The sequence below is a fragment of the Hylobates moloch genome, unplaced genomic scaffold, assembly GCF_009828535.3.
Source record: "Hylobates moloch isolate HMO894 unplaced genomic scaffold, HMol_V3 SCAFFOLD_9, whole genome shotgun sequence".
Classification (NCBI taxonomy): Eukaryota; Metazoa; Chordata; class Mammalia; order Primates; family Hylobatidae; genus Hylobates; species Hylobates moloch.
In genome coordinates this window covers 124,113,269-124,119,994 of record NW_026652284.1, presented here as the reverse complement: position 1 = coordinate 124,119,994, position 6,726 = coordinate 124,113,269, and the positions used below count along the sequence as shown (strand labels likewise).

Genomic DNA, 6,726 nt, shown 5'->3' with positions numbered 1-6,726 from the left:
GACACCATGCCTGGCTGAGAATCTATTTTAAATAAGAAAAATGTCCAGGTGCGGTGGCTCACACCTTAATCCAAGCACTTTGGGAGGTCAAGGTGGGAGCATCACTTGAGCCCAGGAGTTCGAGACTAGCCAGAGCAACATAGTGAGACCCCATCTCTACAGAAAATACAAAAATTAGCCAGGTGTGGTGGCACACTCCTATAGTCCCAGCTGTTTGGGAGGCTGAGATGGGAGGATTGCTTGAGCTCTGGAGGTCGAGGCTCCCAGACTCATGGCAGTGAGTTGTGATCATACCACTGTATTCCAGCCTGGGCAACAGACGGAGACCCTGTCTAAAAAAATAAAAAAATTTTTTTCTTTGAGACAGAGTCTCGCTCTGTCGCCCAGGCTGGAGTGCAGTGGCACGATCTCGGCTCACTGCAAGCTCCGCCTCCCGGGTTCACGGCATTCTCCTGCCTCAGCCTCCCGAGTAGCTGGGAATACAGGCACCCGCCACCACACCCGGCTAATTTTTTGTATTTTTAGTAGAGACGGGGTTTCACCGTGTTAGCCAGGATGGTCTCGATCTTCTGACCTCGTGATCCACCCGCCTCGGCCTCCCAAAGTGCTGGGATTACTTTTAAAAAGTGAGAAAAATTACAATGTTACTAAAAACCAGGGAAACGTGTATGCCAGTAACACACACTACACGAGTGAACGTCACATTTGATGCAGGTGGCTTCCTGAACACGGGGTTGAGCAAATCTCTCTGTAGGAGCATGGCCTCCGTGCGCCCCAGCCCCACCCTGGCTGTGCGCATGCCCCTTTGTTGGTTCTCAAACTTTGCAAAATGCCCTCATGTTATTACAACTGTCTACGCATTGTTTCTGAAATGTGACTCAAGGCTTTTCCCAGGCTGGGCGCGGTGGCTCACGCCTGTAATCCCAGCACTTTGGGAGGCCGAGGCGGGCGGATCACGAGGTCAGGAGATCGAGACCACAGTGAAACCCCGTCTCTGCTAAAAATACAAAATATTAGCCGGGCGTGGTGGTGGGCACCTGTAGTCTCAGCTACTCTGGAGGCTGAGGCAGGAGAATGGCGTGAACCTGGGAGGCCGAGCTTGCAGTGAGCCGAGATCGTGCCACTGCACTCCAGTGTGGGCAACAGAGCGAGACTCCGTCTCGAAAAAAAAAAAGACTTTTCCCATACATTGTTTTGTTAAAATTATCTTACTGATTTTTGGGGATATAAATACATGTTCCTGTATAAATATTTCTAGCAAGTGTAATGAGAGATACATAAGTTCTTTGAAGTTTCAGTATTAAAAGCCCAGAGGTGGTCAATGGCAGGTACGTGACTCTTGTGGGTGTCCTGTGGGCTATGCCTGTACCAGGCTCAGCTTCCGGTGTGGCAGTATCTAGGATCCAGAAGACCATTCAAACAACCGCACACGTGGGATAAGGTAAATATCATTCATTTGGCAGAAATCATAGCAAAATTTAATAACATGCTGCCAAATCATGTACGTGGAAAACAATCATCTATGCTAAATATTACGATTTGTTATTTAGAGGATAAATTATCAGACCCAATAAGTACAATTATGGCAGAGGGAATAAAGGTGATGATTTGCAAGGAGGGGAGTGGTGGTCCCTAGCAGCGCTCCCCAACTCTGCTTCATCTTCAGGTGTGTGGGAGGGGCTGGACTGCCCGGTCCCATGGCGGGGAGTCATGAGGTGGTGCCATGTGACCAGTATTGGCCAATGAGGAATGAGAGGAGGTATTTACATGGCACCTTTACAGCAGAGCATTTACTTACTATTGCACGACCCTCTAGAGCCTCTGTGTCTCATCTGGGAAGACCCGCAATGTTCTAGGCAGCAGTCATTCCATCAGCCTGGGTCCTGAAGCAAAGACGGAAGAGAGAACCTCAGCCAACCCCTGACATGCAATGCAAGTGAGAACAAGCTACGGCTTTAAGCTGGAGACACTGAGGTTGCTTGTGAACGTGGCATAAGCAAACCTATGGCAGTGGATGGACTTTGAGACCAGGAAGGGGGTGCTGCTACTGCAAACCACACAGGACACTGACTAGTGGCCTGACAGCAAAGCACTTATCAGAAGGACAGAGACCAGCATTATGCAAAACACTTGGCAAAACTGTCTCCAAGATAACTGGGAAGCAGGTTTTGAATCAGTGAACTTGTGTCCAAGAGAAGGGGTAGAAATAGAGCTCGTGAAATATGCAGTCACTGTGGCCGCATGTGCAGAGCGTTGACGAGGGAAGCTGTGTTCATCGACCGCAAGCAGGACAACAACAAACCCTGGAGGGGAGGAGAGAATCTAATTTCTAAAGTTGTCGTGTTATGTTGTTTTATTATTTTTACTATTGGTTTTTTTGAGACAGAGTCTCTCTCTGTTGCTCAGGCTGGAGTGCAGTGGCAAGACCTCGGCTCACTGCTGCCTTGACCTCCCCAGGATCAGGTGATCCTCCCATCCCAGCCTCCTGAGTAGCTGGGACTACAGGTGTGCACCACCATGCCTGGCTAATTTTTCATATTTTTTGTAGAGATGGGGTCTTGCTGTGTTGCCCAAGCTGGTCTTAAACTTCTGGGCTCAAGCGATCTTCCTGCGTTGACCTCCCAAAGTGCTGGGATTACAGGTGTGAGCCACTGCACCCAGGCCTATATCCTATTATATATATAAAGTATATGTATATATTTATTTTTTTTACATTTTACATTTATATATATTTTTTAGACAGAGTCTTGCTCTGTCGCCCAGGCTAGAGTGCAATGGCGCGATCTCAGCTCACTCAACCTCTCCCTCCCAGGTTCAAGCGATTCTCCTGCCTCAGCCTCTGGAATAGCTGGAATTTCAGGCGCCCACCACCACACCCGGCTAATTTTTGTATTTTTAATAGAGATGGGGTTTCACCATGTTGGCCATCCTGACCTCAGGTGATCTGCCCATCTTGGCCTACCAAAGTGCTGGGATTACAGGCATGAGCCACCATGCCCGGCCTCTATATTGTTTTAAATGTCTACTTTTCAGCAAACAGTTATAAGACATGCAAAGAAACAAGAAAGTATGCTCATACACTGAAGAAGATGGAATCAACAGAAACAGCCCCTGAGGAAGCCCAGGCATTGGACTTATTAGATGAAGACTTAAAATTAGCTATTATTGAATACATGTTCAAAGAGCTAATGGAAACAATATTTGAAGAGCTAAAGTAGCTGGGCGCAGTGGCTCATGCCTGTAATCCCAGCACTTTGGGAGGCCGAGGTGGGCGGATCACCTAAGATCAGGAGTTTGTGACCAGCCTGACTAATATGGAGAAACCTCATCTCTATTAAAAATTCAAAATTAGTTGGGCATGGTGGCACATGCCTGTAATCCTACTCGGGAGGCTGAGGCAGGAGAATCGCTTGAACTCAGGAGGCAGGGGTTGTAGTGAGTTGAGATCGCGCCACTGCACTCCAGCCTGGGTGGCAGAGTGAGACTCTGTCTCAAAAAAAAAAAAAAAAATCCTCAAATCCATATAAAGAAGCACAGAGCACCAGCATAAACTTATTTTTTGCTTGTAACTTCCTTTTTCCTAACTGAGTTAAAGGTAAGTGCATAAAGTAATAATTGCAAGTCGATGTTGATGCGAACACAATGTACAAAGAGGTAATCTGTGACGAATAGCAGAAAGGAGGTGAAAAGGGAGTGGCGTGGGAGCCACATTTTTGGATACTATTTAAGCATGGTTTGCAATAATTCAAATTAGATTGTTATCAAATAATTTGTCAATAGTAATCCCTACAGCAACCACTAAGAAAATAACTGGTAAAAAAAAGAAAAGAAAAAAAAGGAGAGAGCTAGAGTGGACGGTAAGAACAGACAAAATAGACTTTAAGACAAAGTTGTTAATAGAGGAAAGGAAGGACATTTTATAATAATAAAAGGGTCAGTCCATAAAAAAGACATTGTATTTATATAAGACTGAGTCTCAAAAAATAAATAAATAAAATAAAAATAAAATTTCAGTGGATTGAAATCATACAAAGTATGTTCTCTGACCACAGTGGAATGAAATTAGAAATCAATAAACAAGAAAATTTGAAAAATTCACAAATTTGTGAAAATTAAGCAACATACTCCTAAATAACCCATGGATCAAAGAGGAAATTCTAAAGGAAATTAGAAACACTTTGAAATGAATTTTTTAAAAAACCATATCAAAACTTATGGGATACAATGGAAGCAGTGCTCAGAAGGAAATGTGTAGCTATAAATGCCTGCATTGAAAAGAAAAAAAACATCTTGAGAGGCTGAGGTGGGAGGATTGATTGAGGCTGGGAGTTCAAGACCAGCCTGGGCAACATAGCAGGACCCCATCTCTAAAAAAATTTAAAAATTAGCCAGGCATGGTGGCACATACCTGTAATCCCTGCTACTTAGGAGGCCAAGTGGGAGGATCACTTGAGACCAGGAGTTTGAGGCTACAGTGAGCTATGATTGTGCCATTGAACTCCAGCCTGGGCAACAGAGTGAGACCCTCTCTCAAGAAGGAATAAAGAAGAAAGAGGAAAGAAGGAAGAAGAAGAAGAAACATTTTAAGTCAATAGCTAACTTCTCTTCTTAAGGAACTAGAAAAGAAAACCAAATTAAATCCAAAGCAAGCAGAAAGAAATTATAGGTTAGAGCAGACATAAATGAAATAGACACTAAAAGTTGATTCTATGAAAAGATAAAATTGGCTTTCTGTGCCAATAGCGCTCATACAGACGTGGTAAACATTCCTAAAACCTGCTGGGCTCTCTGTAAGAAGTGTGGCAAGCACCAACCCCTCAAAGTGACACAGTACAAGAAGGGCAAGGATTCTCGGTATGCCCAGGGTAAGCAGGTTATGACAGGAAGCAGAGTGGCTATGGTGGACAGACTAAGCCGATTTTCTGGAAAAAGGCTGAAACTACCAAGAAGACTATGCTAAGGCTTGAGTGCGTTGTGCCCAACTGCGGATCTAAGAGAATGCTGGCTACTAAAAGATGCAAGCATTTTGAACGGGGAAGAGATAAGGAGAGAAAGGGCCAAGTGATGCAGTTCTAAGTGTCATCTTTTGTTTTATTATGAAGACAATAAAATCCTGAGTTTATGTTCAAAAACAACCACCACAAAAAAGATAAAATTGAAAACCCTTAGCCAGACTGACCAAGAGAACAAAGAATGCAAAGTTGGTTCAATACGTGAAATTTAGGCAATGTAATACCTCCTACTAAATTAGTAAAGGGAGGAAAAAACCCACATGATCATCTCAATAAATGAAACAAAAGTGTTTGACAAAATCCAACATCCATTCATAACAAAAATGGTCAACAAACTAGGGATCGAAGGGCACTTGCTCAACCTGGTAAAGGGCATGTAAAAAACTTCCCAGTACTAGCATCATACTTAGTTTTAAAAGCTCAAAGCTTCCTTTAAGAATAAGACAAGGATGTCAGCTCTCACCACTTCTATTCAACATAATACTGGAGGTTCTAACCAGGGAATTAGGCAAGAAAAAAAAATAAAAGGCATCAGATTGGAAAGGAAGAAATGAAACTACCTCAATTTGAAGATGCCATGATCTTGTATATTGAAAACTCTAGAGAGTGCACCAAAAATCTCATAGAGCTAATAAGGGAGTTCAGATGAATATACGAAAAATCAGTTGTATTTCATATTAGTGATGAACAATCTGAAAATGAAATTAAGCAAACGATTCCATATACAACAGCACTAAAAATACTGAAATACTTGGCAATAAATTTAAAACAAGAGCAAGACTTGTATACTTAACTGTAAAACATTGTTGAGAGAAATTAAGAGGACATGAATGGAAAGTCATCTCATGCCCAAGGGTGTTCCTATTCAGAACGCATCACTCCCTGAGCTGATCTGCAGATTCAGTGCAATCCCTATCAAAACTCCACTGCCTTCATTGCAAAAAATGGACAAGCTGCAAAAATGGACAGTTCCTAAAAGCCATATAGAATTGCAAGAGACCCAGAAAAGCTAAAACCATCCTGAAGAACAACAAAATTGGAGGACTTATACTTCCCAATTTCAATTACTTCACAGTAATTAAAATCAACTACAGTCAGGACACTGCGGTACTGGGGTAAGGATAGGTAATGGAAAAGAATTCAGAATCCAGAAATAAAACCACACATCTACAATCAATTGATTTTGGACAAAGGGGTCAAGAGCATTGAACAGGGAAAGAATAATCTTTTACGCAAATCAGCCAGCACAGTGGCTCACGCCTGTAATCCCAGCACTTTGGGAGGCCGAGGTGGGTGGATCACCTGAGGCTGGGAGTTCAAGACTGGCCTGGCCAACATGGTGAAACCCCATCTCTACTAAAAATACAAAAATTAGCCGGGTGTGGTGGCACGCACCTGTAATCCCAGCTACTCAGGAGGCTGAGGCAGGAGAATCGCTTGAACCCAGGAGACGGAGGTTGCGGTGAGCCGAAATCGGGCCACTGCTCCCCAGCCTGGGCAACAGAGTAAGACCCTGTCTCAAAATAATAATAATAATAAAAATAAAATAAACAAATGGTGCTGGACAAATGGATTCTACGTGCAAAGAATGAAGCTGGACACCTTTCTCATATACCACATACAAAACTTAATTCAAAATGGCTCAAATACCTAAAGATAAGAGCTAAAACTAGTAAACTCTTAGAAGAAAACAGACTTTTTTTTTTTTTTTTTT

The 6,726-nt window shown here is 43.1% G+C and overlaps 1 pseudogene; it reads left to right on the top strand.

Moving 5' to 3' along the window:
- The first annotated feature begins 758 nt into the window (after positions 1 to 758).
- LOC116813875 (large ribosomal subunit protein eL42-like) lies at positions 759 to 6,350 on the top strand (annotated as a pseudogene).
- The last annotated feature ends 376 nt before the right edge of the window (positions 6,351 to 6,726 follow it).